Source organism: Ambystoma mexicanum, chromosome 12 (assembly GCF_040938575.1).
Source record: "Ambystoma mexicanum isolate Mex_15411 chromosome 12, UKY_AmexF1_1, whole genome shotgun sequence".
Taxonomy (NCBI): Eukaryota; Metazoa; Chordata; class Amphibia; order Caudata; family Ambystomatidae; genus Ambystoma; species Ambystoma mexicanum.
In genome coordinates this window covers 329,853,668-329,866,468 of record NC_090936.1, presented here as the reverse complement: position 1 = coordinate 329,866,468, position 12,801 = coordinate 329,853,668, and positions in this window count along the sequence as shown.

Here is a 12,801-nt window from a genome sequence, read left to right as displayed (position 1 = left end):
ATAGGAAGGATCTCAGGTTTGGTATTAGAAGCATTGAGACATCACATCTCATGCTATAGGAAGGGTCTCAGGATTGGAATGGGAAGGAGTTGGATATCACATCTCATGCTATAGGAATGGTCTCACATTTGGTATACGCATTGAGATATCACATCTCATGCTATAGGAAGGGTCTCAGGATTGGATTGGGAAGGAGTTGTATATGACATCTCAGGCCATAGGAAGGGTCTCAGGATTGGTATAAGCATTGAGATATCACATCTCTGCTATCGGAAGGGTCTCAGGATTGGAATGGGAAGGAGTTGGATATCCCATCTCATGTTATAGGCAGGGTCTCAGGTTTGGTATTAGAAGCAGTGAGATATCACATCTCATGATATCGGAAGGGTCTCAGGATTGGAATGGGAAGGAGTTGGATATCACATCTCATGATAAAGGAAGGGTCTAAGGTTTGGAAGGGGAAAGATTTGGATATCACATCTCATGTTATAGGACGGGTCTCAGGTTTGGTATTAGAAGCATTGAGATATCAAGTCTCATGGCATAGAAAGGGTCTCAGAATTGGAATGTGAAGGAGTTGGATATCACATCTCAAGCTATAGGAAGAGTCTCAGGATTGGAATGGGAAGGAGTTTGATATCACATCTCATGCCATAGTATGGGTCTCAGGTTTGGTAGAAGCATTGGGATATCACATCTCATGCTATTGGAAGGGTATCAGTATTGGATTTGGAAGGAGTAGGATATCCCATCTCATGCTATAGGAAGGGTCTCAGGTTGGAATGGGAAGGAGTTGGATATCACATTTCATGTTATAGGAAGGGTCTCAGGATTGGAATGGGAAGGACTTGGATATCATATCTCATGCTATAGGAAGGCTCTCAGGTTTGGAAGGGGAAGGAGTTGGATATCACATTTCATGTTAGAGGAAGGATCTCAGGTTTGGTATTAGAGGCCTTGAGATAGCACATCTCATGCTATAGGAAAGGTCTCAGGATTGGAATGGGAAGGAGTTGGATATCACATCTCATGTTATAGGAAGGATCTCAGGTTTGGTATTAGAAGCATTGAGACATCACATCTCATGCTATAGGAAGGGTCTCAGGATTGGAATGGGAAGGAGTTGGATATCACATCTCATCCTATAGGAAGGGTCTCAGATTTGGTATAAGCATTGAGATATCACATCTCTGCTATCGGAAGGGTCTCAGGATTGGAATGGGAAGGAGTTGGATATCCCATCTCATGCTATAGGGAGGGTCTCAATTTTGATATTAGAAGCATTGAGATAACAAATCTCATTCTATAGGAGGGGTCTCAGGATTGGAATGGGAAGGAGTTGGATATCACATCTCATGATAAAGGAAGGGTCTAAGGTTTGGAAGGGGAAAGATTTGGATATCACATCTCATGTTATAGGACGGGTCTCAGGTTTGGTATTAGAAGCATTGAGATATCAAGTCTCATGGTATAGGAAGGGTCTCAGAATTGGAATGGGAAGGAGTTGGATATCACATCTCAAGCTATAGGAAGAGTCTCAGGATTGGAATGGGAAGGAGTTTGATATCACATCTCATGCCATAGTATGGTTCTCAGGTTTGATAGAAGCATTGGGATATCACATCTCATGCTATTGGAAGGGTATCAGTATTGGATTTGGAAGGAGTTGGATATCCCATCTCATGCTATAGGAAGGGTCTCAGGTTGGAATGGGAAGGAGTTGGATATCACATTTCATGTTATAGGAAGGGTCTCAGGATTGGAATGGGAAGGACTTGGATATCATATCTCATGCTATAGGAAGGCTCTCAGGTTTGGAAGGAGAAGGAGTTGGATATCACATTTCATGTTAGAGGAAGGGTCTCAGGTTTGGTATTAGAGGCCTTGAGATATCACATCTCATGCTATAGGAAGGGTCTCAGGTTGGAATGGGAAGGAGTTGGATATCACATTTCATGTTATAGGAAGGGTCTCAGGATTGGAATGGGAAGGAGTTGGATATCACATCTCAAGCTTTAGGAAGGGTCTCAGGTTTGGTATAAGCATTGAGATAGCACATCTCATGCTATAGGAAGGGTCTCAGGATTGGAATGGGAAGGAGTTGGATATCACATCTCATGTTATAGGAAAGATCTCAGGTTTGGTATTAGAAGCATTGAGACATCACATCTCATGTTATAGGAAGGGTCTCAGGATTGGAATGGAAGAAGTTGGATATCACATCTCATGCTATAGGAAGGGTCTCAGGTTTGGAAGTGGAAGGAGTTGGATATCCAATCTCATGTTATAGGACTGGTCTCAGGTTTGGTATTAGAAGCATTGAGATATCACATCGCATGCTGTAGGAAGGTTCTCAGGTTTGGAATGGGGAGGAATTGGATATCACATCTCATGTCATAGGAAGGATCTCAGGTTTGGTATTAGAAGCATTGAGATATCACATCTCATGCTATAGGAATGGTCTCAGGATTGGAATGGGAAGGAGTTGGATATTACATTCCTGCTATAGGAAGGGTCTCATGTTTGGAATGGGAATGTGTTGGATATCACATATGCTATAGGAAGGGTCTCAGGTTTGGAACGGGAAGGAGTTGGATATCACATCTCATGTTATAGGAAGGGTCTCAGGTTTGGTATAAGCATTGAGATATCACATCTCTGCTATCGGAAGTGTCTCAGGATTGGAATGGGAAGGTGTTGGATAGCCCATCTCATGTTATAGGACGGGTCTCAGGTTTGTTATTAGAATCATTGAGATATCATATTGAATGCTGTAGGAAGGGTCTAAGGATTGGAATGGGAAGGAGTTGAAAATCCCATCTCATGTTATAGGAAGAGTCTCAAGTTTGGTATTAGAAGCATTTAGATATCACATCTCATGCTATAGGAAGGGTCTCAGGATTGGAATGGGAAGGAGTTGGATATCACATCTCATGCTATAGGAAGGGTCTCAGGTTTGGTATAAGCATTGAGATATCACATGTCATGCTATAGGAAGGGTCTCAGGATTGGAATGGGAAGGAGTTGGATATAACATCTCATGTTATAGGAAGGATCTCAGGTTTGGTATTAGAAGCATTGAGACATCACATCTCATGCTATCGGAAGGGTCTCAGGATTGGAATGGGAAGGACTTGGATATCACATCTCATGCTATAGGGAGGGTCTCAAGTTTGATATTAGAAGCATTGAGATATCATATCTCATGCTATAGGAAGGGTCTCAGGATTGGAATGGGAAGGAGTTGGATATCACATCTCATGCTATAGGAAGGGTCTCAGGTTTGGTATAAGCAGTGAGATATCACATCTCATGCTATATAGGAAGTGTCTCAGGATTGGAATGGGAAGGAGTTGGATATCACATCTCATGTTATAGGAAGGATCTCAGGTTTGGTATAAGCATTGAGATATCACATCTCTACTATTGGAAGGGTCTCAGGATTGGAATGGGAAGGAGTTGGATATTCCCATCTCACGTTATAGGAAGGGTCTCAGGTTTGGTATTAGAAGCATTGAGATATCACATCTCATGCTATAGGAAGGGTCTCAGGATTGGAATGGGAAGGACTTGGATATCACATCTCATGCTATAAGGAGGGTCTCAAGTTTGATATTAGAAGCATTGAGATATCACATCTCATGATATCGGAAGGGTCTCAGGGATGGAATGGGAAGAAGTTGGATATCACATCTCATGATAAAGGAAGTGTCTAAGGTTTGGAAGGGGAAGGAGTTTGATATCACATCTCATGCCATAGTATGGGTCTCAGGTTTGGTAGAAGCATTGGGATATCACATCTCATGCTATCGGAAGGGTATCAGGATTGGATTTGGAAGGAGTTGGATATCCCATCTCATGCTATAGGAAGGGTCTCAGGTTGGAATGGGAAGGAGTTGGATATCACATCTCATGTTATAGGAAGGGTCTCAGGATTGGAATTAGAAGGACTTGGATATCACATCTCATGCTATAGGAAGGCTCTCAGGTTTGGAAGGGGAAAGAGTTGGATATCACATTTCATGTTAGAGGTAGGATCTCAGGTTTGGTATTAGAGGCATTGAGATATCCCATCTCATGCTATCAGAAGAGTCTCAGGATTGGAATGGGAAGGAGTTGGATATCACATCTCATGCTAAAGGGAGGGTCTCAGGTTTGGAAGGGGAAGGATTTGGATATCACATCTCATGTTATAGGAAGGATCTCAGGTTTGGTATTAGAAGCATTGAGATATCACATCTCATGCTATCGGAAGGATCTCAGGTTTGGTATAAAAGCATTGAGATATCACATCTCATGCTATCAGAAGGTTCTCAGGTTTGGAAGGGGAAGGATTTGGATATCACATCTCATGTTATCGGAAGGATCTCAGGTTTGGTATTAGAAGTATTGAGATATCACATCTCATGCTATAGGAAGGGTCTCAGGATTGGAATGGGAAGGAGTTGGTTATCACATCTCATGCTAAAGGAAGGGTCTCAGGTTTGGTAGAAGCATTGAGATATCACATCTCATGCTATAGGAAGGGTCTCAGGATTGGAACGGGAAGGACTTAGATATCACATATCATGCTATAGGGAGGGTCTCAGTTTTGATATTAGAAGCATTGAGATATCACATCTCATGCTATCGGAAGTGTCTCAGGATTGGAATGGGAAGGAGCTGGATATCACATCTCATGCTAAAGGAAGGGTCTCAGGTTTGGAACGGGAAGGAGTTGGATATCACATCTCATGTTATAGGAAGGCTCTCAGGTTTGGTATAAGCATTGAGATATCACATCTCTGCTATCAGAAGTGTCTCAGGATTGGAATGGGAAGGAATTGGATATCACATCTCATGCTATAGATAGGGTCTCAGGTTTGGAAAGGGAAGGAGTTGGATATCACATTTCATGTTAGAGGAAGGATCTCAGGTTTGGTATTAGAGGCATTGAGATATCAGATCTCAGGCTATAGGAAGGGTCTCAGGATTGGAATGGGAAGGAGTTGTATATGACATCTCATGCCGTAGGAAGGGTCTCAGGTTGGAATGGGAAGGAGTTGGATATCACATCTCATGCTATAGGAAGGGTCTCAGGATTGGAATGGGAAGGAGTTGGATATCACATCTCATGCTAGAGGAAGGGTCTCAGGTTTGGTATAAGCATTGAGATATCACATCTCGTGCTGTAGGAAGGGTCTCAGGATTGGAATGGGAAGGAGTTGTATATGACATCTCATGCCGTAGGAAGGGTCTCAGGTTGGAATGGGAAGGAGTTGGATATCACACTTCATGTTATAGGAAGGGTCTCAGGATTGGAATGGGAAGGACTTGGATATCATATCTCATGCTATAGGACGGGTCTCAGGTTTGTTATTAGAATCATTGAGATATCATATTGCATGCTGTAGGAAGGGTCTAAGGATTGGAATGGGAAGGACTTGGATATCACATCTCATGCTATAGATAGGCTCTTAGGTTTGGAAAGGGAAGGAGTTGGATATCACATTTCATGTTAGAGGAAGGATCTCAGGTTTGGTATTAGAAGCATTGAGATATCACATCTCATGCTATAGGAAGGGTCTCAGGATTGGAATGGGAAGTAGTTGGATATCACATCTCATTCTATAGGAACGGTCTCACGTTTGGTATAAGCATTGAGATATCACATCTCATGCTATAGGACGGGTCTCAGGATTGGAATGGAAGGAGTTGGATATCACATCTCATGTTATAGGAAGGATCTCAGGTTTGGTATTAGAAGCATTGAGACATCACATCTCATGCTATAGGAAGGGTCTCAGGGTTGGAATGGGAAGGAGTTGGATATCACATCTCATCCAATAGGAAGGGTCTCAGGTTTGGAATGGGAAGGAATTGGATATCACATCTCATGTTATAGGAAGGATCTCAGGTTTGGTATTAGAAGCATTGAGATATCACATCTCATGCTATAGGAAGGGTCTCAGGATTGGAATGTGAAGGATTTGGATATCACATCTCATGCTAAAGGAAGGGTCTCAGGTTTGGTAGAAGCATTGAGATATCACGTCTCTGCTATCGGAAGGGTCTCAGGATTGGATTGGGAAGGAGTTGAATATCCCTTCTCATGCTATAGGAAGGGTCTCAGGATTTGAATGGGAAGGAGTTGGATATCACATCTCATGTTATAGGAAGGGTCTCAGGATTGGAATGGGAAGGATTTGGATATCACATCTCTTGCTATAGGAAGGGTCTCCGGATTGGAATGGGTAGGAGTTGGATATTACTTTCTTGCTATAGGAAGGGTCTCATGTTTGGAATGGGAAGCAGTTGGATATCACATATGCTATAGTTAGTGTCTCAGGTTTGGAACGGGAAGGAGTTGGATATCACATCTCATGTTATAGGAAGGGTCTCAGGTTTGGTATAAGCATTGAGATATCACATCTCTGCTATCGGAAGCGGCTCAGGATTGGAATGGGAAGGAGTTGGATATCCCATCTCATGTTATAGGAAGAGTCTCTGGTTTGGTATTAGAATCATTGAGATATCACATTGCATGCTGTAGGAAGGGTCTAAGGATTGGAATGGGATGGACTTGGATATCACATCTCATGCTATAGGTAGGCTCTCAGGTTTGGTATAAGCATTGAGATATCACATCTCATGCTATAGGAAGGGTCTCAGGATTGGAATGGGAAGGAATTGGATATCACATCTCATGCTATAGGAAGGGTCTCAGATTTGGTATAAGCATTGAGATATCACATCTCATGCTAAAGAAAGGGTCTCAGGATTGGAATGGGAAGGAGTTGTATATGACATCTCAGGCCATAGGAAGGGTCTCAGGTTTGGTATAAGCATTGAGATATCACATCTCTGCTATCGGAAGGGTCTCAGGATTGGAATGGGAAGGAGTTGGATATCCCATCTCATGTTATAGGAATGGTCTCAGATTTGGTATTAGAAGAATAGAGATATCACATCTCATGCTATATGAAGGGTCTCAGGATTGGAATGGGAAGGACTTGGATGTCACATCTCATGCTATAGGGAGGGTCTCAAGTTTGATATTAGAAGCATTGAGATAACAAATCTCATGATATCGGAAGGGTCTCAGAATTGGAATGGGAAGGAGTTGGATATCACATCTCATGATAAAGAAAGGGTCTAAGGTTTGGAAGGGGAAGGATTTGGATATCACATCTCATGTTATAGGACGGGTCTCAGGTTTGGTATTAGAAGCATTGAGATATCAAGTCTCATGGTATAAGAAGGGTCTCAGAATTGGAATGGGAAGGAGTTGGATATCACACCTCAAGCTATAGGAAGGGTCTCAGGATTGGAATGGGAAGGAGTTTGATATCACATCTCATGCCATAGTATGGGTCTCAGGTTTGGTAGAAGCATTGGGATATCACATCTCATGCTATCGGAAGGGTATCAGTATTGGATTTGGAAGAAGTTGGATATCCCATCTCATGCTATAGGAAGGGTCTCAGGTTGGAATGGGAAGGAGTTGGATATCACATTTCATGTTATAGGAAGGGTCTCAGGATTGGAATGGGAAGGACTTGGATATCATATCTCATGCTATAGGAAGGCTCTCAGGTTTGGAAGAGGAAGGAGTTGGATATCACATCTCAAGCTATAGGAAGGGTCTCAGGATTGGAATGGGAAGGAGTTGGATATCACATCTCAAGCTATAGGAAGGGTCTCAGGTTTGGTATAAGCATTGAGATATCACATCTCATGCTATAGGAAGGGTCTCAGGATTGGAATGGGAAGGAGTTGGATATCACATCTCATGTTATAGGAAATATCTCAGGTTTGGTATTAGAAGCATTGAGACATCACATCTCATGTTATAGGAAGGGTCTCAGGATTGGAATGGGAAGAAGTTGGATATCACATCTCATGCTATAGGAAGGGTCTCAGGTTTGGTGTAAGCATTGAGATATCACATCTCATGCTATAGGAAGGGTCTCAGGATTGGAATTAGAAGGACTTGGCTATCACATCTCATGCTATAGGAAGGCTCTCAGGTTTGGAAGGGGAAAGAGTTGGATATCAAATTTCATGTTAGAGGTAGGATCTCAGGTTTGGTATTAGAGGCATTGAGATATCACATCTCATGCTATCAGAAGAGTCTCAGGATTGGAATGGGAAGGAGTTGGATATCACATCTCATGCTAAAGGGAGGGTCTCAGGTTTGGAAGGGGAAGGATTTGGATATCACATCTCATGCTATAGGAAGGGTCTCAGGATTGGAATGTGAAGGATTTGGATATCACATCTCATGCTAAAGGAAGGGTCTCAGGTTTGGTAGAAGCATTGAGATATCACGTCTCTGCTATCGGAAGGGTCTCAGGATTGGATTGGGAAGGAGTTGAATATCCCTTCTCATGCTATAGGAAGGGTCTCAGGATTTGAATGGGAAGGAGTTGGATATCACATCTCATGTTATAGGAAGGGTCTCAGGATTGGAATGGGAAGGATTTGGATATCACATCTCTTGCTATAGGAAGGGTCTCCGGATTGGAATGGGTAGGAGTTGGATATTACTTTCTTGCTATAGGAAGGGTCTCATGTTTGGAATGGGAAGCAGTTGGATATCACATATGCTATAGTTAGTGTCTCAGGTTTGGAACGGGAAGGAGTTGGATATCACATCTCATGTTATAGGAAGGGTCTCAGGTTTGGTATAAGCATTGAGATATCACATCTCTGCTATCGGAAGCGGCTCAGGATTGGAATGGGAAGGAGTTGGATATCCCATCTCATGTTATAGGAAGAGTCTCTGGTTTGGTATTAGAATCATTGAGATATCACATCGCATGCTGTAGGAAGGGTCTAAGGATTGGAATGGGATGGACTTGGATATCACATCTCATGCTATAGGTAGGCTCTCAGGTTTGGTATAAGCATTGAGATATCACATCTCATGCTATAGGAAGGGTCTCAGGATTGGAATGGGAAGGGATTGGATATCACATCTCATGCTATAGGAAGGGTCTCAGATTTGGTATAAGCATTGAGATATCACATCTCATGCTAAAGAAAGGGTCTCAGGATTGGAATGGGAAGGAGTTGTATATGACATCTCAGGCCATAGGAAGGGTCTCAGGTTTGGTATAAGCATTGAGATATCACATCTCTGCTATCGGAAGGGTCTCAGGATTGGAATGGGAAGGAGTTGGATATCCCATCTCATGTTATAGGAATGGTCTCAGGTTTGGTATTAGAAGAATAGAGATATCACATCTCATGCTATATGAAGGGTCTCAGGATTGGAATGGGAAGGACTTGGATGTCACATCTCATGCTATAGGGAGGGTCTCAAGTTTGATATTAGAAGCATTGAGATAACAAATCTCATGATATCGGAAGGGTCTCAGGATTGGAATGGGAAGGAGTTGGATATCACATCTCATGATAAAGAAAGGGTCTAAGGTTTGGAAGGGGAAGGATTTGGATATCACATCTCATGTTATAGGACGGGTCTCAGGTTTGGTATTAGAAGCATTGAGATATCAAGTCTCATGGTATAAGAAGGGTCTCAGAATTGGAATGGGAAGGAGTTGGATATCACACCTCAAGCTATAGGAAGGGTCTCAGGATTGGAATGGGAAGGAGTTGGATATCACATCTCAAGCTATTGGAAGGGTCTCAGGTTTGGTATAAGCATTGAGATATCACATCTCATGCTATAGGAAGGGTCTCAGGATTGGAATGGGAAGGAGTTGGATATCACATCTCATGTTATAGGAAATATCTCAGGTTTGGTATTAGAAGCATTGAGACATCACATCTCATGTTATAGGAAGGGTCTCAGGATTGGAATGGGAAGAAGTTGGATATCACATCTCATGCTATAGGAAGGGCCTCAGGTTTGGTATAAGCATTGAGATATCACATCTCATGCTATAGGAAGGGTCTCAGGATTGGAATTAGAAGGACTTGGATATCACATCTCATGCTATAGGAAGGCTCTCAGGTTTGGAAGGGGAAAGAGTTGGATATCACATTTCATGTTAGAGGTAGGATCTCAGGTTTGGTATTAGAGGCATTGAGATATCACATCTCATGCTATCAGAAGAGTCTCAGGATTGGAATGGGAAGGAGTTGGATATCACATCTCATGCTAAAGGGAGGGTCTCAGGTTTGGAAGGGGAAGGATTTGGATATCACATCTCATGTTATAGGAAGGATCTCAGGTTTGGTATTAGAAGCATTGAGATATCACATCTCATGCTATCGGAAGGATCTCAGGTTTGGTATAGAAGCATTGAGATATCACATCTCATGCTATCAGAAGGTTCTCAGGATTGGAATGGGAAGGAGTTGGATATCACATCTCATGCTAAAGGGAGGGTCTCAGGTTTGGAAGGGGAAGGATTTGGATATCACATCTCATGTTATCGGAAGGATCTCAGGTTTGGTATTAGAAGTATTGAGATATCACATCTCATGCTATAGGAAGGGTCTCAGGATTGGAATGGGAAGGAGTTGGTTATCACATCTCATGCTAAAGGAAGGGTCTCAGGTTTGGTAGAAGCATTGAGATATCACATCTCATGCTATAGGAAGGGTCTCAGGATTGGAACGGGAAGGACTTAGATATCACATATCATGCTATAGGGAGGGTCTCAGTTTTGATATTAGAAGCATTGAGATATCACATCTCATGCTATCGGAAGTGTCTCAGGATTGGAATGGGAAGGAGCTGGATATCACATCTCATGCTAAAGGAAGGGTCTCAGGTTTGGAACGGGAAGGAGTTGGATATCACATCTCATGTTATAGGAAGGGTCTCAGGTTTGGTATGAGCATTGAGATATCACATCTTTGCTATCGGAAGTGTCTCAGGATTGGAATGGGAAGGAATTGGATATCACATCTCATGCTATAGATAGGCTCTCAGGTTTGGAAAGGGAAGGAGTTGGATATCACATTTCATGTTAGAGGAAGGATCTCAGGTTTGGTATTAGAGGCATTGAGATATCAGATCTCAGGCTATAGGAAGGGTCTCAGGATTGGAATGGGAAGGAGTTGGATAACACATCTCATGCTATAGGAAGGGTCTCAGGATTGGAATGGGAAGGAGTTGGATATCACATCTCATGCTAGAGGAAGGGTCTCAGGTTTGGTATAAGCATTGAGATATCACATCTCGTGCTATAGGAAGGGTCTCAGGATTGGAATGGGAAGGAGTTGTATATGACATCTCATGCCGTAGGAAGGGTCTCAGGTTGGAATGGGAAGGAGTTGGATATCACACTTCATGTTATAGGAAGGGTCTCAGGATTGGAATGGGAAGGACTTGGATATCATATCTCATGCTATAGGACGGGTCTCAGGTTTGTTATTAGAATCATTGAGATATCATATTGCATGCTGTAGGAAGGGTCTAAGGATTGGAATGGGAAGGACTTGGATATCACATCTAATGCTATAGATAGGCTCTTAGGTTTGGAAAGGGAAGGAGTTGGATATCACATTTCATGTTAGAGGAAGGATCTCAGGTTTGGTATTAGAAGCATTGAGATATCACATCTCATGCTATAGGAAGGGTCTCAGGATTGGAATGGGAAGTAGTTGGATATCACATCTCATGCTATAGGAAGGGTCTCAGGTTTGGTATAAGCATTGAGATATCACATCTCATGCTATAGGACGGGTCTCAGGATTGGAATGGAAGGAGTTGGATATCACATCTCATGTTATAGGAAGGATCTCAGGTTTGGTATTAGAAGCATTGAGACATCACATCTCATGCTATAGGAAGGGTCTCAGGGTTGGAATGGGAAGGAGTTGGATATCACATCTCATGTTATAGGAAGGATCTCAGATTTGGTATTAGAAGCATTGAGATATCACATCTCATGCTATAGGAAGGGTCTCAGGATTGTAATGTGAAGGATTTGGATATCACATCTCATGCTAAAGGAAGGGTCTCAGGTTTGGTAGAAGCATTGAGATATCACGTCTCTGCTATCGGAAGGGTCTCAGGATTGGATTGGGAAGGAGTTGAATATCCCTTCTCATGCTATAGGAAGGGTCTCAGGATTTGAATGGGAAGGAGTTGGATATCACATCTCATGTTATAGGAAGGGTCTCAGGATTGGAATGGGAAGGATTTGGATATCACATCTCTTGCTATAGGAAGGGTCTCCGGATTGGAATGGGTAGGAGTTGGATATTACTTTCTTGCTATAGGAAGGGTCTCATGTTTGGAATGGGAAGCAGTTGGATATCAAATATGCTATAGTTAGTGTCTCAGGTTTGGAACGGGAAGGAGTTGGATATCACATCTCATGTTATAGGAAGGGTCTCAGGTTTGGTATAATCATTGAGATATCACATCACTGCTATCGGAAGCGGCTCAGGATTGGAATGGGAAGGAGTTGGATATCCCATCTCATGTTATAGGAAGAGTCTCTGGTTTGGTATTAGAATCATTGAGATATCACATCGCATGCTGTAGGAAGGGTCTAAGGATTGGAATGGGATGGACTTGGATATCACATCTCATGCTATAGGTAGGCTCTCAGGTTTGGTATAAGCATTGAGATATCACATCTCATGCTATAGGAAGGGTCTCAGGATTGGAATGGGAAGGAATTGGATATCACATCTCATGCTATAGGAAGGGTCTCAGATTTGGTATAAGCATTGAGATATCACATCTCATGCTAAAGAAAGGGTCTCAGAATTGGAATGGGAAGGAGTTGTATATGACATCTCAGGCCATAGGAAGGATCTCAGGTTTGGTATAAGCATTGAGATATCACATCTCTGCTATCGGAAGGGTCTAACTATAGCATATGTGATATC